We start from the raw sequence: 26,880 nt of genomic DNA on the forward strand, positions 1-26,880 counted from the left end.
AGAGAGTGGCGGCGGTGCTGGCTACAGGAGGGTAGCATGAGATCAGAGAAGTGATGCCCAGGCTAATTCCTGGGCTCAGATGACCCCCCCACCTCAACCCTAGAGAAGCTGAGACAATAGACATGCACAGTTGTGGAGAGCTGAGGTGTTCAGGGCTGTTAAGTGAGGAAGCTACCTGATATGACCACTGTCTGATGGCTGTCTACTACTTAGGATCCAGGAAAGCAGACGTGACCTTGAGACCAGAGAGGGTTCTGATGAATGTGTCCAAGTGAGTAATGGTGGTGGCAGCTTGGGCACGGAAATGGATTTGGATGTATTTTGGAGCCGGTGGCAACAAAGAACTTGCTAATTACAAAAGAATGGACAAGTCTACTCTCCGTCTACATCAGTTTCTTAACTGATCTCTGCTGGTGAGCAGTCAGATACCCCACTCCCACCCCAGGCTGCTGTAGTCTAAACTCTAGGGTGAATCTAGAAGGATTGAGGACAAGAGCATTCATCCCCTGCAGACAGAGCCTCTGCAGCAAGAGCTGGGACCTCACAGCTAGGCTGCATAGAAAGCCACCCAAGCCCAGCTCGGATGGCTGTGTGGAGCGCGGGTGGATGGCAGAACCCATCTGATTCATGCTGGTGATACACAAGGGGGTTCTAGCCTTTAGGACATTCTCTCATGCTCTCCCGTACTTTGTCTTCTCTGGGATGACTTTTCCCTCCTCAACAAAGTTCCGGCCACCATAGCAGAGTTCAAATCCACTTGGCTTTCCCAGGGACTCAGCACTAGCTGGCTGGGATTTGGCTCTGGGCCAACCTTGGAGGAGCCACAGACTGTAGGAAGTGTGTGAGAAGGCCATCTTGTTTGTATAAGGTGATTCTCCTCGGGCTTTGTCCCTTTCTCTCTGGTTCTTCTGGCCTTGTTCTGAGAGTGCAGATCCAGTGGCTGATTGCTGCTGCCGCTGCCGCCACCAGCTGCTGCCGCCACTTCCTCCCTCACCCTCTCAGAAGGGCGTCAGACTTCTAGGGGTCCCTATGTCACCCAGCTAGTTAGGACAGCTCAGCGTGGGTTAGTTGAAAATAGACTGTGAGGAGAAAGTGTGAGCCCTTGTCTCTTTCTGCCATCAGAGACCACAGGCCCTGAAAACCGGGCCCCAGCCCTGGCCTCAGATGCGCTGCCCAGGGTGCTTGCTTGTCAGATCTGCATCTCTGGGAGTTCACCTTGTGCCTCCCTACTGGCTGGAGACTAGGGGGGACAGCAGATCTCAAGATGATGAAGTATGACGTGTGTCTCAGCTTATTCCAGCTTCAAAAGGAAAAGAGGGGAAAAGGAGAAATATATATATATACACACACTCAGCCTTGAAGGAGAAATATATAGGGCATGAATGAGCTGAGTGAGTCTCCTAGCTGCTTCCTGGGGGATGTGTGAATCACTGTGACCTTTTAGAAGACAGCAGGGGAGGGCTTCTTACTTGCAGCTTTGAATGAGCAGAGTATGCATGCGGAAACACATTCAGTAAGTGCCAGAGAAGTATACAGTGAACGGCCGGTCGGCTCCTCACCCTGTCCCCTGCCACTCTGAGCCCCTACACAGCTAACCCCTATGTTAGCTGTCCTCTCAAAGAGGCACGGTAAAAAGGGAGGCACTCAGCTTGACTTGGAAATCAGTTCATAGCCTAACAGTCTCTGACCCAGCACTGCCAGTCCCGAGGTGACACCCAAGAACTAGCCCTGGTACAAAGGGGTGTTTAGCACAGAATTGTCACTGTGGCCAAACAGACCCCAGAAATAACGCAGATGCTCACTCCTCAAGGGGCAGTGAACAAATGAGGGCACATCCAAACTCTGACTCCTGAGGAAGGGGTGAGCGCACGTGTGATGTGTGGCTAGTTCATCTCTTTCATGTCCCACAGCCTGCTTAACCCTGCCTTCTGTCTAGGGGGCCTGGCAGTGTCCCCAGGTGCAGGAGAACAAGCCTCACCTGTGGGTCAGCATCAGGAGCCCACAGGTGGGAGCGGTGGCACTGGCTTTGATCCTTACCTGGGCCTCTCTCTGTTGATGACAAGAGACTTGGGCTAAGTGGGCCGTGGATGCCCTGCCACCTTTTTTTTTTTTTCTTTTGTGGCAGAGTTCTATGTCTCCTTAGCTGTCCTGGAACTCACACTGTAGACTAGGCTGACCTTGAACTCAGAGATCCACCAGCCTCTGCCTTCTAAGTGCTGGAATGAAATGCATGCACCATGCCCAGTTCCCTGCCATGACTTTAATATGCTGTAAGTGGACCGTCTCCTGGAGCCACTCTGGGGCACTGTTAGCCTTCTAGTCTCCAGCTATGGTGCCCAGTCTGTTCTCAGGGGGGCTCTCCATGCCCTCCCCTTACTTTCCATCCTCAGCTCCCAGGGTCTCGTGTTCCCCTCAGAAGACACATGTTGGTCAGTGAAGTAAGACTGGTGATGTTTTGGGTCACACCTTGCCTCTTTCCTCGCCACACTTGTCCCGTTTGTCCTTAGCTGATTGTGCCCATACCAACCTAGAAGGCCCTCCCTTGTCAGGGAGGAGGGAAGGGAGCCAGTCTTGAGATGCAGCTGACCCGGTGACTGAGAAAGACATTATCTGTGGTCATCTGTTCCAGGCAACTTTCACTTAGCGTTATTTCTTCAAGGCTCAGCTCTGTTGTCCACAAAGTCAGACTTTTGTTCCTTTTCATAACTGAATATTCATGGTATGGGTGAACGGTAATGTTGCTTCGTCATCTCTCAGTTAGTGGATGTCCTTTTCATGAGCTTACTTTTTCTGTAGTTCTAGGTGTAAACTCGCGCTGCTTTGCTGTATAGTACTTCTCAACACCCATTCTGATGTGGGCATGTGTTTGTCTGTGTGTTTCCTGCTCATTCTCTGGGACTGCACGCTTTGTAAGGGCCTGTCTGCGCGTGTACTTTTGTTGGCTGCATCTGGCACTTTCTCTTGCTGTATCCACTGTAGGACAGTGCTTGAGTTGGCTAATGGATGACTCGACATCTCTCCTCTTGCTCATTTATTGTCTCACCTCCTAAAGCAAAATGATGGCAACCGTATTCTGAGCAGAACTCGGGGGAATGTTGTGTGTCACTTTCTCCTTGGTGTTGCGGAAAGAGTGTAGGTCCTGAAGCATGAGGATGCTTTAAATGATAGGTGCTCGGCTGCCGAGTTTCTGTGACTGCTCATCTTGTGTGGAAGACTACAGCGTCGCCTGAATTGTGCATTTGATGCCTGTTGAAGCCAGGTGTGGTGGCACACACCTGTAATCCCAGCACTTGGGAGGCAGAGGCGGGAAGATCACCACAGCTCTGAGGCCAGCTTGGGCTGCTCAGTGAACTCCAGGCGAGCCAGTAGGAACCCATTTCAAACAAAATAAAGCAAAGGCTGTCAGTAGCAGATCAGAAAGATGGCTCCACAGAGGGTGGTTCCTCTCTTGAGTAAAATGTCCATAACATGGCACACCTGGGGCCAGAATGGCTGTCTGGTGGTCACCAGAGAAGCAGGATCATTGGTCAAGGATCCTCCTGCTTCACTGTCCCTTCACTTTGCTTCACTGACAAAACTGTCAGTCATCCTTAGAGAGCTTACAGCCCTGCTGCAGTCAGGCTCATGCGTCTGCCATGGAGCAAGGGGGTGGGCACAGAAGCACCCTCCAGCTTTGTTTCTGGGGAGGAATTCTCAAAGCTTCACAGCAGCTTCCCCCTTCCACTTATGGCCACTGCTCGCTGCAAGAGAGGCTCGGAAATGCAGTCTTGGAAGGAAGGAAGCATGGCTACCAGGTGGCCTTGACAGTAGGTCTGTTGTCTGTTTCCTTCCACAGAACCTGAGCCATCACAGCTTCTGCTCATTACCCCCCAGTCCCCCTTCAGCTTCCCCTGCAAGTGCCCAGAATCAAGCCATTGAGTTATCCATGTCTGATCAGTGGATAAGACTGAGATTAACAGAAGTCCCACTGTGTCACCAGCAACATGAATAAATTATCACATTTATTATGTACTTTCTGATGACAGATCTGCTGTAAACAGTTGTCACAGAGTCGGTTTTAAACACATTCCTCCCAAAGCCCTCACTATTCCCACTTACCAGATGAAGGGCCTCAAAAGTTAAGTAACTGGATCTTTCCCTGATAAATTCTCCCCTTTTACTGTATGATGCAGAAGAGGATTAAAAACCAAAGCCTGACCTATTTTGGCAACTTGACCTGCCCTAACTTTCACCGATTAGCTGGGCTAGGGAATGCTTTGTGGAGATGCACCCACTGGTGGAAGCTGCTCTGACAAGCTGTTTTCATTGCAGAAAGGGGCTTAACTCTTGGCGCTTCCAGCAAATGCCTAGTGACAGGAGGAGAAAGGATCCCCTGAGCTCTGCGGAATTTCCCGGCCAGCAGAGCACATGCAGATGTATTGGCAGGCCGGGCTTAGCCATAGCACGACCTTTACTCTGAGGCGCTTGAAGGCCGAGAAAGAAGCTAGACTCAGTTTAGGTCTTCTGAGAATTAATTCAGGCCACACCTCATCTTTCTAGGTGTGTTTGATCAATTCTGCTTAATGGGAAACTTTGATTTCTACAAAGTCTATCTCTTTAAGACACTTCCCAGCCTATGTGACTCTCAACAAACTGCTGGCTGTGTGATGGAGCAGCCCACAGCTGTTGGAACTTGACTTTCAGGTGTCTTATGCATTTGGCTGTGAGATTCTTCATACACAGGTGATGCTGTCATTTCAAGGGGTCACAGGACAACATTGGAGGGAGAAGCTGGCAGATCGACTCCAGTATGGCTCATTCTCTTATGAGCCTGTATCTACAAGGTGTACCCATCTTTGGTGTACCAAGGTTCCCAGAGGGGGACCACCTCAAACATCAACATTCCAAGCTGAGAAAGATGAATGAGCAAACACTTCCAGGAATCCTTGGCTAAGAAGTCATAACCTGGGCTACATAGTGAGTTCAGGGTAGCTTAGGCTTCGTAAGTGAGATCTGTCTCAATAAGCCAAACGTGTAAACAAAGGAAAAGAGAAGTCATGGATGCCTAGGGTTATGAAGCTCTTTATTCCTGTGCTGTCTTCTGTATAGTTATTCTGTTCACTTTTGGGTCTCTGGGCCGTTGATGCCCTGCAGGGATAGGGCCTAGGGTCAGGAGCAAACCTGTTCTCTTCCTAAGGTGGTATAGCTATACTCCTGTGCTGTCTTCTGTACAGTGTTTCTGTTCCGCTTGTGCCCTGGGCCGTTCTGGGCCGTTGATGCCCTGCAGGGATAGGGCCAGGGTCAGGAGCAAGTTCTCTTCCTGCTGTGCTGGTGGTGGTTTTGGAGTGGAGTCCCCTGAGTTCAGACTCCTCTCTCCTATGTACGTGTTTGCTGTGAGATCTTGGGCAAAGTTAATCTCTGTAACTGGTACCTTAGTTGGGGCTTCCATTGCTGTGATGAAACACTGTGGTCAGAAGGAGCTTACAGAGAAAAGGGTTAATTTCATCTTACAGTTTGTAGTCTATCATAAGTCAGGTCAGAAACTCGGGCAGGGTAGGAACCTGGACACAGACACTCATGCAGAGACCACGGAGGGGTGCTGCCTGCTGACTTGCTCTCATGGCTTGTTTAGCCTGCTTTCTTATATCATTCAGGATGACCCACCCAGGGGTGAGCACTGCCCCCTGTAGAATGGACCCACCCACATCAATCATTAATCAAGAAAATACCCTGTAAGTTTGCTCAGAGGCCAATCTAATGCCTACAAGATTTCACCAGTAAAGGCACCTGCTGCAAGCTTACTGACCTTAGTGACCCCGGCACTCATATGTGGTAGAAGGAGAGAACCAGTTCCCACAAGTTGTCAATGGGCATGCCTACACACACACACACACACACACACACACACACACACACACACACAGAGTCAGTCAACCAACCAGTCAGAAGTAGAAGCAGGAAGGTCAGGAGTTCAAGATTATCCTTAGCTACATAGTGAGTTCAAAGACTATCTTGGGCTACACAAGCCCAGTTTTACAAAACGGATAAGAAGAAGTGGGGGTGCTAGAGGCACTTCCACAGGTTGTTTGAAGGTTTGGTGAATCTGCAATCAAGAGTTGAAAACAGCGGTTTATACAGAGCAAAACACAAAATCCATGTTTGACAAACCCCTAGTTGGGGATTTGCAGGGACCCCTGGACACAAGTCAGCTGGACTATGAATGTGTCACTGGAGCTAATGCTTGTCTTTCCACGAAGTTGCAGAGCTTAGGTAAGTGGCCCACACCAGTAGTTCCTGCACTCCTGAGGCAGGGGCTGGCAGATGGGAAGTTGGAGGCCACCAAGGGCTTCATAGTGGGACCCTGTTGCGAAAGAAAAAAAGCAAAGAAAGAAATTTGCCAGCTTTCTTTTTAAACGCGTTTGTTCCGACTGTTTCCACCCACAGTGACTGAGAGTCCCCTAGCTCCAGCACTCGCACAGTTGGTGATATCAGACTCTGACATTTTGGCCAATCTGCTGCATGTGAACCGGTCACACCCTGTTGTTTCTCTAAGCAGCTCCTCTGCAGAGGTCTGCATGTGAGCAATGCAGCCTACCTGGGCTGGGTCCAGGCAGGAAGAGCAGACCCCTGCAGTATTTGGAGCCCCTTTAACTCTGTGAGCCGGGACATCCAGGGGTGTGGACGGTGAGGAAGTGAGGTCCTTGAAGCTGGTGACCCAGTCATGGTTATCGAGGATAGCATCCATCACCAAGAGCACATGCTAAATCACTAGTGTGGGATATTAATAGAATGTAGGTCATAAGAGAAAACGTGATTAATTGCAGCATGAGCTCATCGACTGTTGCGGGCCTCGGTTTTCCCAAGGCAGAATTCTTTCTTCCTATATCAGCTCTTTGTTGGAACGTGGGGAGAGACAGTTGAATGAACAGATCTTTTCCTTTGATTTCAAAGATGGGCTGGGGGCTGGATATGCTGGGAATCGCCTCCTAAGTGAGGCAGCATTGAGGCACTTGGTTGGTTGGTGAGTTTCCCATGCCCCATAGGAAGGTCTCAGCCGGTCTGGAAAGGAGAATGCAGCTTATGGTGGAAGGTCACAGGGGTGTGCTTCTCCTTCACTTGGCGTGGAATGCCCAGGAAGCCCCTTACACAGCTGGCTGTGTGGAGGAGAGACACCTGCTAAGAGTGAGTGTCTGCCCAGGCCAGGTGTAGTAGCACACACCGGTCGGTCATCCCAGGAGACTGAGGCACAGGGTTCTCAGATTTGGGGCCAGCCTGGGCTTCATGGTGAGACTAAGCCTACAAACAAACAGCAGTAAAAACCAGAGGTGAAACAGGATGGTTTCAGCTTTGCGATACTGTGACGTAATACCAAAGACAACGAGCTTTAAAAGAGGAAAGCTGATCTCGGCTTGCAGCTCCAGGGGTTTCCCTCCATGGTTTCTTGACCATGAAGTGACCAGGAGCATGCCCAGCCATGACAACAGTGCCTGCTGCAGGGGCTTCCAGTGAGGGCCAAATCCAAGGTCATTAGCCTGCAAATAGCCCCCAGAAGATTGGTTTTCAGCACAGTGATCATGGAGTTGTGTGTCTTCATCAGACCCTGCCCTGAAGCCCATTTTGTGAGCCAGGAAGCAGATGTACGACTGTGAGCTGGTGCAGTGGGGACTGGGGCTTCACTTACTGTCATGGTCTTTCCTCTGCAGTCTCTCTAGGGACTGTCCTCCCTCTGGGGCTGTAGTTGACCCTTCAGTGTCCCCAGACAAGTTACTACACACCAAAAACCTCAGTGTCCTTGCCCACTGAGTGGACAGGTTAGACTAGATGAGACTGCTCCCTTAACCTGGCCCCTGAGACCCTCGGAGGTCTATGGCACCCCTGGGATGACTCCTCCCACGGAGAGAAGTGGCAGGGTGTCTTGAAAGGTTTGTGTTTCCTTAAGTACAAGTGACCATGAGGACAGATTTGCCCTGTCTTAAATCTGGGAGGGAGCTAACAGCTCAGGGACACAAAGATCCCAGAACTGGCCTGACCACTCACCACTCAGCTATTCCTATTAAGAATCTGCCCCCAGGTTGGCAGATAAGCCCTGGTCAGTCCCTGTCTCCCATCCCTTCGTGCAGCAGCAGAACTCCCAGGGCCAGCTCTGACTGACCCTTTCTGATCGGCCTGCTCAGACCGTGGTCAAGGGGAGGAAGATTTCAACCTGGGAGTCCCTACTGGGATATGGCCACCCCACCTTTCTTTTTCTGGAGCGCTGTTCTTGGTGTAAACCTGTGGAAAGGGAGGTGCTTGACCTGTGAGTCCAATGCCTGTGACTGATGGGCCACAGCCATGGCCACGCAGGATTGCTGAGGCACCCACAAGGACCCTCCCCCTTCCCCAGGGGCTCAGGAAGCTCAGGTTTGTGGCTCTGGCTGAACCAGCGTTGCTGATCTCTTTCACTCTCGCAGCCAGTGCTGCTCTTTACTTTCCCCTCCACGCTGTGTGTGTGTGTGTGGTGACCCCAGGCAGATGGGCCTCCAGTTTCTTGCAGTCCACAGGTTCCTAGCCCAGAAGTAAAATGCCAGCACGCGTCACTGCTAGTGCCCTTAAAGAGCCAGATGCAGGGATGTGGTGACGCAGGCCTTTAATCCCAGCACTCTGGACAGAGGCAGGTGGATGTCTGTGGTACCTAGGACAGCCAGGGCTATTACAGAGAAACCTTCTCTCTCTCTCTCTCTCTCTCTCTCTCTCTCTCTCTCTCTCTCTCTCTCACACACACACACACACACACACACACACACACACACGCAGGCCAGGTACAGCTGGACTTCTTAGTGACCTTACCTTCCTGGAGTTCTTGAATCCAGGCTAGCCCATCTTTGGGGATAGGGGAGCTCATGGTAGTGCACACCTTTAATCCCAACATTCAGGAGTCAGAGACAAGTGGATCTCTATGAGTTCAAGGCCAGCCTGGTCTACAGAGCTAGTTCCAGGACAGCCAGAGCTGTTATATAAAGAACCCCTGTCTCCAAAAAAAAAACCAACCAAACAAACAAATGTGTATTACTTTAGAAGAAGGCAATAATAATAATAATAATAATAATAATAATAATAATAATAAAATAAGAGTGACAGAAAAGTTATTTCCATTGCAATTTAAAAGGGTCTAGTAAAATTTTACAAGCACTTGATTCAGGGGTTTCCTGATCATCTGGTGGTAATAAAGGAGGTGTCCTGGGTGTTTCTGCTTCCCTCCCACCCTTTGGAGCATGTTCAAAGTCAAAGTTGTTAGGGCTTCATAGGCCCGCTGAGGAACAAGCAAGGGCCCGAGGGACTGCTTCTGGATCCTTCCAAGTGTGTGTTTTCCTGTAGCTGCCAGTTCTATGTATAGAGACCGTTTCTAATTTTATTTTATGCTTCCCTAAATGGCCTGGTAGTGAGTTCTGGGAATCAACAAGAACAGCAGCGGCCTCTGACCTTCTGTGTTAGTTGGGAGCTTGTGTGTGTGTGTGTGTGTGTGTGTGTGAACAAACAGATTCAGGTCACCCTGCTTGTGTAAAAGAGAATGTACGGGCTCAGCCTGGGACAGCCTGCTACCAATGGCGTCAGGAATCACGGAATCCAGGGCCTCCAGTGAGGTGGTCAGGCTGCTGTCTCTTCCTCCCTCTTTGCTCTTTGGGTCAGTGGGTGGGTTGGTCCTCTGTGTTGTTTTTCTCAGAGGGTCAGGAGATGGTCCCTAGCAGATGGGAGGGGATGTGCACAACTCATTCACCAGAGTCAGTAAGCCATCGCTTTGCCCGCATTTCCTCCACCTGCCCTTAGACTGCTCGTTATTGCTCAGCTCTCCTGGCTTCCCTGCCAGGACCAGGGAAAGCAGTACAGTGACTTCAGCATTGGGCCAGGTCTGGATCATGTGCATGTCAAGGCAGGACCTGGCTCTGCAGAGGTTCTTGAACTTGTGTCTGTCCCTGTCCCTAAGCCTCCTTAATGTACCACCACACCTAGCTTACTCATCTATTTCTAAATCTGAATCCACCACTAGACCTCAAATTTAAAGTAGTAACCGAAATGTGTGGGCGTGGCCAAGCCTGCTGATGCACCTCTGCCCTCAGCAGCTTGAGCTACAGTCAGGCTCTCCACATACACCCCTCCTCCCTCCCTCTCCCTCCATCCCTCTGTCCCTTTTTCTGTCTCTCACTCCCTGTCTCTCTTGCACAGGCACACACATGAAATGAAGGAAAAGCAAACAGGCACAGATTTGGGTTTGTTTTACAGTTATTTTGGTTTCTGGATAGACTTGGGTTCCTTTGAAGTCTTTCATACTCATTCCCTGTGGGCATTTGTGGGTACCCTTCTAATCTCTTTAATCAGGGGCTCGGCCTGTGCTGGCACCTGTAATATGAACAGATTCACTGCCTTTAAAATGCCCCACCATGTGCTTGCAAGATTGGGTGAAGCACTTGCCACGCAAGCCTCACCACCTGCGTTCAACCCCAAGAACCTCCATAAAGGTAGAAGGAGAGATCCGACTTCCAAAAGCTGCCCTCTGACTCCATAAGTGCATACACACGTGTCCCCACACACTCTTTCTATGCACACAATTTATAAAATGTTCATTCAGATAAATGCAACCATACCAAATATTCACGTCCCTAAAGTTATGTCAGAAAGTCGTGTTTGTCTGTCATTTCTCAGCACATGGCTGTCTGAAAGAAGTGATCCCATGTGTCCTACACTTCTGTGTCCAGCCCTTGTCCTCACTGTCATGATACCCACCACTCTGGCCCACTGGCTGCCCAGAGCCTCACCTGCTTCGGGGCCTGGAAGCCCTTTCCACGGTATCCAGGGTGTCATCGTTTGCGATCTTACCTGTTTGGGTCTTTGCTGGTGGAGGCTTCAGCACACTGTGTGAGTTGGCGACCCTGCCCCCATCTTCTGTTCAGTTTGCATCTAACACCGACCAGCCCTAGTCTTGGGTTTGTGCCGGTTCAGCCACCTCCTCCCCCACTAGAATTTCTACTCTTCGGAGACAGCGACCGTACCGCTTCTGTGTGTTCTCAGAGCCAGGCTTCGCTGGCTTTTGTTAAGTCTGGCAGGTGGCTATTGCAGCAGGAAGGCTTTGCATCACTTGGCCAGAGGCATGACCTTCTCTTTTCCCTTTTCATAGGTGCATTGCCTTTGACCTAGGCTCTCGTGAGACCTGAAAGGCCACACTGGTGTCCAGGGCATACTGAAGTAAGTACAGTGGTTATGTGTTTAAATTTTATAGGTAATACACATAATGTCTTTATTATTTTTAAATGTACATACAAAAATATCAGAGAAGAGGTAACAGTCTCCATCATTACTCCCATCCCCCATTTTCCCTTAGGGGTGAGTACTATCATTCACTGCTAGTATCCACACTTACACATACATACACACCACACGCACATGCATACACACCCACCTCTCTCTCTCTCTCTCTCTCTCTCTCTCTCTCACACACACACACACACACACACACACACACTTGTATTTTACTTAGCTGTCTAAGAAGATAATCCAGACAGTACAGGTGCTCCAGGAGCCCCGCCACCCCCCCCCCCAGCAACACCGTGTCTCGGAGCCTTGTTTGTGAGCACAGTTACACACAGGCTTCTTTTGGTTCTATACTATTTTAATTTAATTTAAATTTTATAGAGATTAAATCTTGTGGGGATTTTTGTTTTGTTTAAGTTCACACGGAGTAATTTTCTTGTGAAGCTGCTGCATAGGGAGACAAAAGAGGCCCACCGCCCTGCTGTGTGCTGCTGCTCTCTCTGAGAGGTCCCAAACACAGCAGCAGCAGCAGCAGCAGCAGCAGCAGCGTAGGTGCTCGCCTACCTATGGATGGTAAATACTGATCTGGATGTGTAGGTTTACGTAGGTTAAGTTGGGGAGAATTGGGAAGCAATTCTTTTTTCCTAACGAGCATTGTGCTCTTTCATGTTCTGAGGTGGATTTTAGGCAGTGAGGTCAGTTTGGGGCATACGCTCTTTTGGTTCCTAATGAGGCGTTCCTGAATGCTGATACCAGCCTTTGTGGCAGGGTGCTGGGGAAGCAGTGTCTGGTCCTCAAAGGACTGGGAGACCCTAACTGTGGGCGATAGGAGGGTGGAAAGTTCTGGCCCAGTGTAGTCAGCTGACACAGACTGGCAATCGAGCTGTGGGACCGCAGTGAACCTGGGGGAACTGGATGGTTCTTCTCTGAGCTTTCCATCTTGCTAAAGTTTTGCCAGGTCCCCAGAGCTTGTCTGTGGGACGGTCTCTGGGGTCAGAGTGTATTCTTGCAGTTATTAGACCTCAGTTGTTGTTCGCCTTGGTTTGTTTGGGCTGTTTTGTTTTGTCTTCTCACAATGTGGATCAGACTGACCTTAAACTCACAGAGATCGTACTGCCACTGCCTCCCAACTGCTGGGATTAAAGGCTTGTGCTTTTAACTTTTGAAAAATGTAGTGTGTGTGAGGGGGGAGAGGGGGGGGGAATTCCTCTGGGACCAGAGAGTTCAGTGGCTGTGAGCTGCCCTGTGTAAATACTGGGACCCAAACTTGGGTCCTCTGTACCACAGTATTTGCTCTTAGCTGCTGAGCCACCTCTGATTTGGTTTCTGTTGTTGCTGTTGTTTGTTTGTTTGTTGTGTTTTTGAGACAGGTCCTCACACTGGGACGCTGAGCCTGCCAGTTAGGCGAGTGATCCCAGGAATCTGCTCACCTGATCCCCCAGAGCTGGGATTACGTGTGCACCACCACGCCTGGCGGCCTGGCTCTTTCCATGAGCACCAGGTCCTCGTGCCAGGGTAGCAAGCGCTTTCCTAACTGAGCTAGCTCTCGGCCCATCATGCCCTCTTGCTCTCCTCCAGTCTACCAGGCTCCTGCACTGTCTTGACTTGTGTGACTCAGGGAGCGCACTGCTCTAGTATTTTGCAGTGTGTTTGTTTTCTCTTGACTCTATTGAGGCGATATTATCAGGGCACCATCCCAGGGACCTGGGGTGTTTGTGTGTATTCCTTCCAGCATTGGTCATCTGACTCTCTTGACTGAGGTGGTGATGTCTGCGTGGCAGATAATTCCCCTGTCAGTCCTGTGACGCGCTCCCTGACCAGCAGGAATGGACGGTCACAAAATCAAGAATCCTTCTCAATCACAATTTATTAGAGCTCCTTGCTTGAAAGGGGGAATGGGGAACAGGGATGACGAGAGAGAGAGCGAAAAATCCAAAGACAGCCGCTTTTCTAGGGTGAGACGCTCGAATGCTGATTGGTTGATGCCATTCTACTAGGATCCAAGGCCACGGGACAGGTCAGGAGACCGAGTCTCTTGAAATGCAAAACAAGGCTCCAGCACACCGGCCTAAGGCGGCAACATCAAAGGATATGTATACCTCCAGGCTGTAGGAGTGCTGGCACTATCTGGCCAAGGCCACATCCAGGCGGCTCCCTACAGCTCCTCCTTTTATTGTCTTTTAGAGCAATAAGGCAAAACTATTTTCCAATCTGGTCCCCACCTCATGATGTGTGGACTGATTAAAGAAAAGAAAAGCAAGACACACCCTTCCCGTGCAATGGGACAATTACTTCCCTGGGAGTGCTAGGGCTGTGTCTGCACACCCTCCGCCTATGCATACCTTCCTCTGTGCCGTGGGACTATCTGGTCCCTAGAGGGTGCAAAGGCTATGCATGGCTAATTGCCTGTGAGCTCTTTTGAGGCTGAGAGCCAAACCTGGGGTGAGGATACACATTCCAAGACTGCCAAGGCTTGTGCCACAAAGACCTTGTCCCTCCTCACTTGGGCTAGCAGGTAGCACACCAATCAAAGACATACAGCACTTCCACCTAGACACAGCATGCCAAGGATATCTCTGCTCCCACCCATCCCCAAGGAGGGAGAAAGGCAGAATAGAGTCAGTCAGAAAATTGTTAAGAGATAAGAGGTTGCACAGGGTGCTGCTCAAGGTGATAACGTGAAACAGTTGCTCTTGACACCGCCCAGAGGGTCATCACTGCTGCCTCCGCACGAATCTTCCACAGCAGGACACTCAGCATCCACTGGATCATCTTTCTTCTTTATTTCTCTTGTCAGTCTCGTTGGCACCCAGATTGGATCTTCACGATTCTGAGGGAAAATGCAAATTGCTCCCCTGGATCTGGTAATTACCTGATCCGGTCCACACCATTTATTAATCAATACATCCTTCCACATGACCAAATCTCGCTCTGTAGAGCTTTCAAACAGGGCATGCCTGTCTGCTGCTGTTTTTCCAGCAATATTTTGAATTAAAAAATTAAGTGTAAAGAGTGCAAGAGAAATCCTTTCTCTGGGGGAAGCTGCTATAGCTATTCCCCCTTTTTGCTTTCGCAAAATTTCCTTTAAATTTCTATTTGCTCTTTCTACGATACCCTGGCTTTGAGGATTGTATGGTAGGCCAGTGGTATGTTCAACTTGTAATTGCTTGCAAAAGGCTTTAAAGCCCTGTGAGGCATATGCTGGGCCATTGTCGGTTTTTAAACGACTTGGCTTTCCCCAAGCTGCCCAGGCCTCTAAGCAATGCATTTTTACATGAGTTACCTTTTCCCCTGCCAGTGGGGTGGCATGAATTATTCCAGAGCATGTGTCCACCGACACATGAACATACTTTTGTCTGCCAAACTCCGAGATGTGAGTCACATCCATTTGCCAGAGTGAGTTTGGCTTTAACCCCCTGGGATTTACCCCAATATGTGGGGGATGTAACATGGTCACGCAGGAGGGACAGGCTTTTACTATCCTCCTGGCATTTTCCCTAGAGATCTTAAACTTTAAGCGAAGTGTATTCGCTGGAACATGATAAAGCTGATGGAAATCTCTAGCTAGCTGGAGTGAATCTGTAGCCACAAGGGCGAGTGCTCGAGTAGCACCATCAGCTTGAGCATTAGCCTCTGCCATAGGTCCTGGCAAGAGAGAATGGGCTCGAATATGAGCAACATAAAAGGGATTTTCTCTTTTTAAAATATGTTTTTGTATTTGTAAAAGAATATTAGACACTGTACTTGAGCTGCGAATTGAGGCTGCAACCTCAAGAGAGGCCACAGCATTGACCACATATTGTGAATCTGAAATTAAATTAAATGGCTCAAGAAATCTCTGAAACACCTCCAAAACCACCAAGCACTCAGTGACTTGGGGGGAATCAGGCCGAAATTGAAAGACCACAGGTTTAGCATTTCCTGCCACCAGAGCCCCTTTTCCGGTCTTTGAGCCATCTGTATAGATAGTTAAGGCTCCTTCTAATGGGTGGGGTGAGGTAATCCTGGGAAAATACACCAAATTTTTCTCCACAAAATTTATTAAGGGGTGCCTTGGCACATGATTGTCAATAACATTAGGGAATGCACAAAGCAGGATAGCCCAGCCATCTACTGTGGCTGTCAAAACTTCTACCTGTTCCCTCGTATAGGGAATTATCAACTTGTCAGGCATTCTCGCAAAGTGGGCTAAGCAAAGCTTTATTCCCATTAATGCTTGGCCAGCCACCAATTCTGGATAATATTGAACAGATCTTGCTCCTATGGAATTTCCATGCATCCACCAGAGGGGTCCATCTTGCCATAACACTCCAGTGGGATAATTTTTTGTTTTGAGAATGCATAGCAAAATTGGTAAGGATGGATTCACTCGCTGTAATTGAGCTGTAGTAATAGCAGATTCTACCCTCTTAAGGGTCTGCATTGCAGCCGGGGTCATGGCTCTAGGTGAACAGATATCAGGATTGCCTTCTAAGATGGAAAATAAAGGCAAGAGCTCAGATCGAGGTATATTTAGATATCCTCTAATCCAATTTATATCTCCCAGCAACTGCTGGAAATCATTAAGAGTTTTAAGGTGATGGGTGCGAATAAGCACTTTCTGAGGCCTGATGCTTTCAGGGGTGATTATAGTCCCCAAAAATTTCACCATCGAAGATGTTTGTACTTTATTTGAGGCTATGTGGAGTCCTTGCTCCTCCAAAAGGGATGTAACCTTTTGGAAAACTTCCTTCAGGGTCTCCTGATGTGGGGCAGATAATAATAAATCATCCATGTAGTGAACAATTTTTACCGTAGGAAATTGTCTCCTAACAGGACTCAATGCTGCATCTACATATAACTGACATATGAGGGCGCTATTGGCCATTCCCTGAGGCAAAGTTTTCCATTGAAACCGAGCATTGGGTTGCTCATTGTTAACAGATGGAAGAGTAAATGCAAACCTTTCCCGGTCCTGGGGACACACGGGAATTGAAAAGAAACAGTCCTTGATGTCCAAGGAAATTACAGGCCAATTCTTTGGTATTGCTGAAAGCAATGGAAGACCCTGCTGGGCTGGGCCCATGACCTGCATCTGAGCATTGACTGCCCTAAGGTCATGCAGTAACCTCCAACCTCCAGAAGCCTTTTTAATCACAAAAATAGGCGTATTCCAACGCGATACAGAATGTTCTAAATGTCCTAGTTCTAACTGTTCTTGTACTAATTGTCTTGCAGCTTCCAGCTTTTCCAAGGAAAGGGGCCACTGAGGGACCCATACCGGCTTATCTACTAGCCAAGGGATGGGCAATGTCTTTTGTGTGGAAGCTACAGCTTCAGTGGCCCCTATGAAAAACCCAAGCCTTTTCTATCTAACTTGGAGACAGTCTCAATAGGATTCTGTCTACCTTGGAGACATTTACCAAGTCCCTTATTGGGAACATAGCCCTGACGTGCCATCATTTGCTTACTGGTATCAGAATAATCATTTGTAAGTCTCAATCTCATTTGAGACTGCACATCCCTGCCCCATAGGTTGATGGGCAAATCAACCACAAAAGGCTGAAAAGTCCCTCTCTGATCTTCTGTTCTCCAGACTAACTCCTTAGCACTTATATGCGGTGTTTGTGCATACCCCAGCCCTTGAAGGGACTGGGAGGCCTGTTGTAAGGGCCAGCGTTTTGGCCATGCTTGGGATCTGATGATACTTTTATCTGCTCCAGTATCCACTAGGCCTGAAAAAATCTTTCCTTCTATTTCTAAATTTAAGATTGGTCGCTGATCAAGCTCCAAGGATAAACAAGCCAAATCTACTCCCATGGGAGCAAGGCTTTTGTCCTTTAAGACAAGCCCCTCCGCTGGAAGCTTATTACGCCCTGAAGGCAGAACTAAGAGTTGAGCTATTCTGTCTCCTGGGGCGATGGAAACTACCCCGTATGGAGAATGGCAAAGAATTTTAATGCAACCTTCATAGGCAGGGTCTATGACTCCAGGATGGACTATCAGGCCTTTCATAATTGAGGATGAATGTCCCAAGACTATGCCAACAGTATCTTTTTCTAATGGCCCAAACACGTCAGTTTCTATGACCTGAACTCCCATATCCTGAGTTAATAGCAGTTTGGAGGTGGCACAGAGGTCCAGCCCTCCGGAGCCTTTGGCTGTCCTTCTTGTTGGGACGATGGAGTCATCTCGGGGACTGCCATCGTGTTCTGAATTGCCCCAAATATTTTTGGGCCCTGGGTGCATGGGCCCCTCAATCCGTTTTTTGACAATGACTGAATAGGCATAGGAATAAGTTGTCCATTTATATCCCTAGCTGATCTGCACTCATTAGCCCAATGTTTCCCTTTCTTGCATCTGGGACAAATGTCTGGCTGCCTCTGCGATGTTGCAGCTGAGAGCCCTGAAGAATCTGAGGCATTATGACTATTGGGACATTGTTTTTTGAAATGCCCCAACTGTCCACATTTAAAGCATGCCTTTCCCTTATCTCCTCTGACACCTCTGGCAGCAGCAAGCACAGCAGCCGCCAGCCCTGCATTGGTTAGAGGCCCCCCAACTTCACGGCAGGCTTTGATCCAGGCTTCTAATCCCTTTCCCTTTACTGGACCTATTGCTCTTTGACATTCCTTGGTGCTCTGCTCAAATATTATTTGCTGGACAAAAGGCAATGAAATATCTAAATTCCCAAACATTCTTTCAGCTGCCTCTGTCATCCTAGCCACATAATCAGAGAATGGCTCTGCAGCACCTTGAATAATCTTGGTTAGGTTACCAGCTGTTTCACCTTTATTAGGGAGTGATTTCCATGCTCTATAATGAATCTCACTAACCTGCCTATAAACCTCCCAAGGATAATGATTCTGATTTCCAGCAAATGCCCCCTGTCCAAGAAGCATATCAGCCGTCCACTCTGGGTGGCCACTTTGTATGTTAATGCGCTCTTGGGTCTGAGCCTTGTCCTGGACTATAGATTTAAAATCCAGGAACTGCCCTGCTGGAAGAGCTGCTCTTGCAATCTCCTGCCAGTCTGTAGGAGTCAGTGCTACTGTAACAATCCTTCTCAATAATGCGATTGTATAACTGGCATTTGCTCCATAATTTCTCGCAGCTTCAACCAAATCCTTCAGCTGTCTGTATGGGATTGGTTCATACCACCTATTGTAATTCTGTGGCTCCTCAAAAACAGGAAAGGCAGCAGCCAGTTGCGACCAAGTTTGCCTTCCTATGAAGCTGTGACCTTCTGTAGCTACCTGCTGGTACATGGGTGGAGGGGCGGATGGGGGGAGGGCAGCAGGAACTGGCGCCTCGTCTCTTCTGCCCTTTGTAGTAAACACATCAACATCGCCCCGCCTCCGGCTACCTTGCTGCTCTTTCTCGGATTTAGCAGCCGTTCCCTCTAGTTGTTCTTCCTCCTCTGATAAATCTAAATCTACAAATTCTTTCACTACTAAAGCTATGGGGCTTCTCTTCCCCTTTTCTCCTTTTTTTATTTCCGGATCCTTATCTTTTAATTTTTCCTTTTTCTTTCTAGGCCTACACTCTTGTTCCTCCTTCTGATCTGATTCTGAAAAGCTGTCCTGATGTTTCTGTAATGCCTTGCGACCCTGTTTTAATATCTCTATATTACGTTCTTCCTTCAAGCAGTCCCGCACCATCCTCCAAAAAGGAAGTGTGCCTCTCCCAATATTTCCTTCTGCTTGTTCCAAATCCCTGCCTAGCTTATTCCAAGATGGTAAAGTTAGGTCACCTGAAGCTGCAAACCAAGGTGAGACATCAATAATGTCTTTTACAATGTTAGCGACAGTGCTAGAAGAGATCTTTAAATCACGCTGTCGCAAAAGTGCCTGGATTGAGCGATAAATCTCCCTGGGGTTCGAACTGGCTCCATAAGAATTGCCCATGGTGCGCACTTACCCCCTGGGCTAAAGAAAAAAACCTCCTTTTTACTTACAAGGAAGTCCTTTTAGAAAAATGCTGCTTGATCTACTGCGGACTTAGTTTTACTTTTGACTAGAGCTGTAGTCGCAGCAGCAAAGGCACTCACCACCTGGTTAATCACAGCGCAACCCAAAGCAACAGAGAAGAACAAATGCACACATTACCACTCTGGACCAGCCTTAGCAATCAGCTTACATCTGGAGGATTTCCTGACGTCAGTCACCGCTCTTTGTGTTGAGTTCTGAATTCTGCTCCCTCCTTGGCTTGTTCAAATCCGGCGTCCCGGGTTTCGGCACCAAAATGTGACGCGCTCCCTGACCAGCAGGAATGGACGGTCACAAAATCAAGAATCCTTCTCAATCACAATTTATTAGAGCTCCTTGCTTGAAAGGGGGAATGGGGAACAGGGATGACGAGAGAGAGAGCGAAAAATCCAAAGACAGCCGCTTTTCTAGGGTGAGACGCTCGAATGCTGATTGGTTGATGCCATTCTACTAGGATCCAAGGCCACGGGACAGGTCAGGAGACCGAGTCTCTTGAAATGCAAAACAAGGCTCCAGCACACCGGCCTAAGGCGGCAACATCAAAGGATATGTATACCTCCAGGCTGTAGGAGTGCTGGCACTATCTGGCCAAGGCCACATCCAGGCGGCTCCCTACACAGTCCCACCACCATTTTCCACATACAGCTCGCAGTCATTTTGGAGGGAACATTGAACTCTAAGGAAGCTCTGCTTTCCCTCAAGCTTGCATGCACTAATATCAGCATCAGCTGCTAGCTGGGTCTCCCCTGCCACAGTCCCTGTTGAGGTTTCTCTATAATGCCCTCAACCCTCTCCATTTGTTAGCTGCAGTTCTTGACTAATTAATGCCAGGCTTGCATTCTTTGATAGACTAGGAGAAAAAGTTTCTACGGTATGGTAGGCCAGTGTCAGGTCAGAGCTCGATCCTCTTGGCTTCTGTGGGCCTTTTTCCTCATGGTCAAGCGTTGCTGCTACAGCTCCAGACTGCACAAACAGGGATCAGCTCCAGTGACACGTGTGTTTAAGTCTGGACAAATTGAGCACTCCCAGAATCCTCTAGATGACACCACTTGCATCTTATTGGGCAGAATAATGTCACATCACTTCCCCTTCTGCAAGGCAAGTAGGAAATTTCATTCAAGTCCTCAGCCTTTGTGGAAGAAGTAGCCAGAGGAAAGGGGAATGGAGAGAGTCAGATGGTAAACCAGCCAGCAATGTCTGGCTCCACAGGGGAGAAGAGCAGTAATAATTGGTATTAATAGGAGCTGACTGTGTGCCAGGCCGTGCTGTAAGCACACTGTATGCATGAGCTCACTCTACCCTTGTGCCCACCCTATGAGGTCATTGCTGTCATATCCTTGTATTAATGACGTGGACACTGAGGCGCAAGATGGGGAGGGTGCTTACAGAGTAGTGGGCCTGGGGGGAGCCTGTCTCCAGAGCCCTTTCAGACCAGGCTACATTCTGTCCTGCCCTGTCCGAAATCTCCCGCCTGTCTCGCTTTACACCTGCATGTGAGTCCTCCCTCTAGTCCTGGTCTGGTTCTGAGGTGTGCGCCAGTTGTATCTCTTCCTTGCCGCCCCTAGGGACACTGGGGATGGGGGGACAGGAAAATGCTTTGGGTCTCCCTTTTCTCAACAAGCAGTACTTTTGTGCTTTTAGTTATTGTGTCTAAATAATGCCACCTGCCTGGCATCCTGCCGATGGCTTCAGTCCATGTTTCCCGTGAGCCTCTGTGCTCATCCCTGTACTGTAGCATGTTGGCAGAGTGAAGAGTCCTACCCAGGAAAACCATAGGGCCATGGGCACCTTCACTTGTCTTCAGGATAGCCTTTTCAAAGCCAGTGAAATGAAAACAGGTTGGCTGGGAACCCAAGAGCACTGCTGGCTCAGGATCCAGCCAACCCAGGTTCCAGACTCAGCTGGACCACACTGGCTGGCCCCAGTTGGGCATCTTAAGCCATGGAAGTGGTTTCAGAGGTTAAATGTACTTACAAACTTAAGTACCTGGGACAGTGCCTGGCACAAAAGTCACTTAAGGGATGATGGTGTTAATTCTAATACTGCCTTTGCTGATCACTGATGTGGTGGCAGTGGAGGGTGGCAGTGGCAGCGCTTATCCATTCACCCTTATAGCTGTCACCCACCACCAGCAGTAGCAGCCGCAACACCACCACAGCTACCGCCATCAGCGCTCCCTGCTGCCACTGGTGATCCTTACCCACCAAATTCCAAACTCCTGGAGCCTGGGTATAACAGAGCTGTCTTCCGGGAACAGAAATGTGCAGCTGGGAGTTGGGTCAGGAGATTTACAGGAGAAAACAGGAATTTCTTTGGTGCATGCCAAGAACCCACAGCTGTTGGTCTCCTGGCCCTGTCTCTCATGAAGTCCCTAGGCTTTTTAGCACTGGCCTTGGGACTGTGGCTGCCCTTGACCTCTGTAGCCAGAACACAGGATGCTTTCTTTGTACAGCCCATCACCCGAGGCCCAAATCAGACCTGACAGTGTGATTTATTCTCTCGGAAGGAGCGGGAGGGCAGCGCCCCAGTGGGGGATTCTTCGGAAGGTTGTCAGCCCGAATTAGCTCACACCCTCATGCATCCTTGCTGCTTAAGCGTCCTCCAGCTAATAGGGTTTTCCGGGGTGTCTCTAGGGACTGGAGGTTGGCTGTGAGCCCTAAAGAGTATGTTTGATGAGGCAGCCTACAGCCTTGTCTAAAGACATCGGCTCTGGGTGGGACCTTTCATCTTCCCAACAGGAAGTGGAAGTGGCACTTCCCAGGGAGTCAGTGTTTTGTCTGCCCCTCCCCCAGCCCTTTCACCACGGTAACCCCCTGCAGCCAGAGACCATTGCTTCTCTCCTAGCCACCAGGTCTCATTGCTGTGCCTCTGTTTCTAGTGACTTTATTCATTCACAAGACTGACAGCCATGAGTGCAAGTCTAAGGTGGCAGCAAATTAGCATGGTGTCGTTCCTTACTGGGCGCATGTGAATCACGGCAGGTCAGGTGTAACAAGATTGATTTTGTGCTTGGGGGGGGCAGGCCCTGAGGCTGGGGGCGGACGGGGGTGGTGGCAAGCAGCACATGCACTCTCATCTCAGGCTAGAGAGGAGAGGAGGACATAAATACAGTGGCTACAGAGCACATCTGTGTCGTGTTTATTTGCACCTACTGCATACTATGCCTTCTTGGGGCTCTGAAATACAAAGTGATCAAGTTCATCGTCTTTAGGAGTCTATGTCTGCTGTATTTAGTATAGAAGGTGCAGAGTTTGGCGGTGCTGTGTGGTTATTTCGGTTCTGGGCGGTCGGGACGAACAAACGGCCACTCCTGCAACAGTTTGGGGGTGTATGTGAGGAGGGACTGGGCATGTATAGAGATTTAGAGGAGGCCTGAAGGCTGCAGAGTCAGTGACCAAGTTGGGTTGAGAGGCAAGGATCCCAGGAAAGGAGCAAGCAGTACCTTAGAGGGAACGTGTGGAGCCAGAAGGATCCGGAATTCAAAGCCAGCCTGGGTTTCATGACTCAAACACATAAAAAACCAAAAGCATGGTACTAAACATGGCTTTGGTAGTAAATGAATGAAAGACAGAAATGCAAAGGAAAGATTATGACTACTCCTAGATAGGTGGAGGAGAAAGCTTATTATAGACATGTGGGAGAGCATAGTCAGAGGCAGGGCCATCTGGGGGAGTCCAGAGTGGACAGGACAGACTGAACTGAGCCATGTGGGGAGAAAGGGAGGGAAAGAGAGAAGGGAACCAGGGTAGCAACCAAGAAGGCAAAGGTACAAAGTAGTGGGGCAGGTAATCAGAATGACTGGATTATATAGGGAAGGGCAGCCCAGCCTCTGGACTGGAGAGTTCAGGGTAGAGGGTGAGGTGTGCCAGTCAAACCCTGTAACAGGTAAGGACTGAGGGATGCTGGGAGAACCTGGAGGCCAGGTCAACTTTGATATGTTAAAAAGGCACCTCAGCCTTTCGTCCCAGGTTTGAAACTTAACAGTAAATACCCATAATGCCAGCACTCTGGGGGCTCAGGGCAAAGGAATCACCACAAGTTCAGGGTACCCCAGGATTACATAGAGAGACCCTTTCTCAAAAAAAGAACAGAGCAAAGCAAAGAGCAGGGCTGACAAGATGGCTCAGAAGGTAAAGGCATTTCTGTCTAACCAGACAACCTGCGTTTCTCTTCAGGGCCCATGTGATGGAAGGAGAGTCAGTTGCCTCAGGTTGTTCTCTGACCTTTATATGTAATATTGGGGCATGCACATGTACACACAATAAATGTACCTTTTTAACTTAAAACTAAAGATATAAGCCAGGCAGTGGTGGCACATGCCTTAATCCCAGCACTCGGGAGGCAGAGGCAGACAGATCTCTGTGATCACCAGGGTGGTTTTCCAGAGCAAGATGCATCCGTTGCACTCTGGGTGTGCTAATTCCTGCAGTTTTCCCAAGCATGGTACACTCAGCTGCATTTGTGGAACTTTGCACTTGAACTCTAGATAAACCAAAACAAGGGCCTGAGGTAGGACGGTGCTGGGTGTGTTGGAGAAGCTGCTGTCACTCCAGCATGGGGAAGGAAGACAAGCAGGGTTGGCCACAGGGGTCTGGTAAACTATGGTAAGAAGTCTGCTTTTCCATTGCCTGGGGTGTTGTGGAAGGATTTTGCTTAGAGGACTGCTTTCAGTTGTCCCTTTGCTTTGTTTTCTTTGAGATGGAGTCTTGTTGTGTGGCCCAGGCTGATCTTCTTGCTTCACCTTCCACCGTCTAGGACCATTGCAAGGAAAGAGCGACACTTTGGTTTTGAATTTCCCTGTGCACATTCAAGACTCAGAATCCTGGTACCCTCCTCCACCAGGACAGCCAGGCTCGTGGTCAGAGGTCCCACCAGCCACCTGGCTGCCCCACCTGCAGGAGAAGGTGCCCTAGTTCTAGATTCACTCCTAGGAAAGCAGCAGCTTGTTGGTAACTCTAGGCCATGGGAGGCCCACAAAGCAGGTCACTGCAGCTCTGACTTTTCCTCCGAATCTGTCCTCTCAGAGCCAAGGCCCCCTCCTGCTCTCTGTGTAGGCACCCTCATTCTCTCCCAGGCCCAAGCTGCCTGCTTCCCACTGCTGCCCCATCTCCCTGCTTCCTTCATAGGATGTCAACCAGTGGTGTCCCTTGGTGTTCTCTCTTCTGAGCCAAGCTTGGGGAGAGGTAGGCAGACCAGAAGGGGTTCCCACATCCTCTTGATCTCCCAAATGTGGTTTCTCTGTGGGCCCAGAGAGATGGGGGCAGGTGGTGTGTCACTCTCTTCAGCCCACCTGGGAATGGCATCAGGTTCCCCAGGTTGCCCCGCTAGCCACGACTGCGTGCTTCTGGGTAGGTGAGCAACCTTGCTTCCCTTGCTCTGCTGTGCTGCAGCTGTCGGTCCTCAGAACATGGGGCTATGCTGTGTACCTCTTGGAAGCCCTCACAACTGTGTGACCTCTTAGCGCACTGCCTCCATGACTAGGTGCTGGCAGAGACCTGTAAACAGGTAGTCTCCGTCAGGCCTACCTTTGCTGCCAGTGTGCCATGGACAGCCACTTAGTCCTCCAGTGCCTGTGAAGGTGGTTCTTTATATTATGATAGTACTTGGCTTTGGACCTAGGCAAGCACTCTAGTGCTGAGCTACACCCCCAGCCCCTCAGTGGGGACTCTAGGCAAGCCCTCTTTGCTGAGCCACACCCCCAGCCTTTTTACTTCTGTGAGACAGCCTTACCATCTGGTTTTACAGATGGGGGATTGAGATGCAGGTAAGTCAGGTCCCTTGTCTGTGCCATGCATGCACAATAGATATAAAGGGAGTTGGATGGGGACCCAGTCTGCCTGGCTCTGTACTCATCCTTCTTTATTATGACATCTGTTTGTTTCCTTCCAGCCCTCATCACAATGCTTGGTGGATTTGTTTATTGCCTGTCTCTGCCAGTCAGCCACTAAGCTCCTGTCTTTCGGAGTTTTGAGGTGGGGTCTCATCAGGTAGCACAGGCTGGCCTGCTAATCCTCCCGAATGCCTCTACAGCTCAATCACATTCCATGTCTTGTCCTTTGCTACATCTAAACCCAGCTTTAGAGCAGTACCTGATGCACATTAGCCCCACAGGAGACCTCTGCTGAGGAAGTGGGACAGTCACCGTCACCATGAGAGTTTGGAGAACTGGGTCCCTCAGACAGTGCTGGTGGGAATGTAAAGTAAGGTGTCTATCCAGAAACACAGTTTCGTGAAAACCAAACACACTGCTATCACATGACCCAGCCCATTGCACTCTTGGGCACTTAGCCCAGAATAAGACTTATGTTTACTCAGAGATCTGCCCACCATTGTTCATAAAAAAGCTTAACTGCTTGCCAAGTCTGGAAACAGCCCAGGTGATCAGGTAAACAAACCTGTGGAGTGTCCGTGCTGTGGCATAGTCCTCAGCAGAGAGAGAGTGCTGTGGAGACAGGGCAGGCTGGGGTGGGAACCAGCTGTGGAGACTCACTGGAGCAGGCTGGAGGGGGAACCAGCTGTGGAGACTCACTCTGGGCAGGCTGGAGGGGGAACCAGCTATGGGGACTCACTGGGGCAGGCTGGAGGAACCAGCTGTGGAGACTCACTTACTCTGGGCAGGCTGGAGGGGGAACCAGCTGTGGAGATTTACCGGGGCGGGCTGTGGGGGGAATCAGCTGTGGAGACTCACAGGGGCAGGCTGGAGGGGGAACCAGCTGTGGATACTTTTAGGGCAGGCTTGGGGGGAACCAGCTGTGGAGACTCACAGGGGCTGGCTGGGGGGGAACCAGCTGTGGAGACTCACCAGGACAGGCTGTGGGGGGAACCAGCTGTGGAGACTCACAGGGGCAGGCTGGGGGGGAACCAGCTGTGGAGACTCACAGGGGCAGGCTGGAGGGGGAACCAGCTGTGGAGACTCACAGGGGCAGGCTGGAGGGGGAACCAGCTGTGGAGACTCACAGGGGCAGGCTGGTGGGGGAACCAGCTGTGGAGACTCACAGGGGCAGGCTGGTGGGGGAACCAGCTGTGGAGACTCACGGGGCAGGCTGGGGGGGGGGGGGAACCAGCTGTGGAGACTCACAGGGGCAAGCTGTGGAGACTCACAGGGGCAGACTGAGGGGGGGGGAACCAGCTGTGGAGACTCACAGGGGCAGGCTGGAGGGGGAACCAGCTGTGGAGACTCACAGGGGCAGGCTGGTGGGGGAACCAGCTGTGGAGACTCACAGGGGCAGGCTGGTGGGGGAACCAGCTGTGGAGACTCACAGGGGCAGGCTGGTGGGGGAACTAGATATGGGGACTCACAGGGGCAGGCTGGGGGGGGGAACCAGCTGTGGAGACTCACAGGGACAGGCTGGAGGGGGAACCAGCTGTGGAGACTCACAGGGGCAGGCTAGGGGGGGGAACCAGATGTGGGGACTCACAGGGGCAGACTGGGGGGGGACCAGCTGTGGAGACTCACAGGGGCAGGCTGGAGGGGGAACCAGCTGTGGAGACTCACAGGGGCAGGCTGGGGGGGGGGGGACCAGATATGGGGACTCACTGGGGCAGGCTGGAGGAAACATTGGGAGATAGATGATGCCGAGGGAGAAAAGCCAGTCTATCTGTGGAATGAGTCCCCCATGTGCGACATTCTAAACGGAAGACTTACAGAGTT

The 26,880-nt window shown here is 50.1% G+C and overlaps 1 protein-coding gene across 5 annotated transcripts in view; it reads left to right on the forward strand.

Moving 5' to 3' along the window:
• The window catches only part of Sipa1l3 (signal induced proliferation associated 1 like 3), a 212,749-nt gene that overhangs the window by 80,490 nt on the left and 105,379 nt on the right, over positions 1–26,880 (forward strand). For 4 of the 5 annotated variants that reach the window (XM_085695202.2, XM_087907031.1, XM_085695217.2 and 1 more), the window contains exon 2: positions 11,129–11,196. The exons of the other annotated variant lie outside the window; for it this stretch is intronic. The gene's annotated coding sequence lies outside the window, so the exon portion shown is untranslated. The remainder of the gene's footprint in view (positions 1–11,128; positions 11,197–26,880) is intronic. 5 annotated transcript variants of the gene reach the window in all.

Source organism: Myodes glareolus, chromosome 1, assembly GCF_982192425.1.
Source record: "Myodes glareolus chromosome 1, mMyoGla1.1, whole genome shotgun sequence".
Classification (NCBI taxonomy): Eukaryota; Metazoa; Chordata; class Mammalia; order Rodentia; family Cricetidae; genus Myodes; species Myodes glareolus.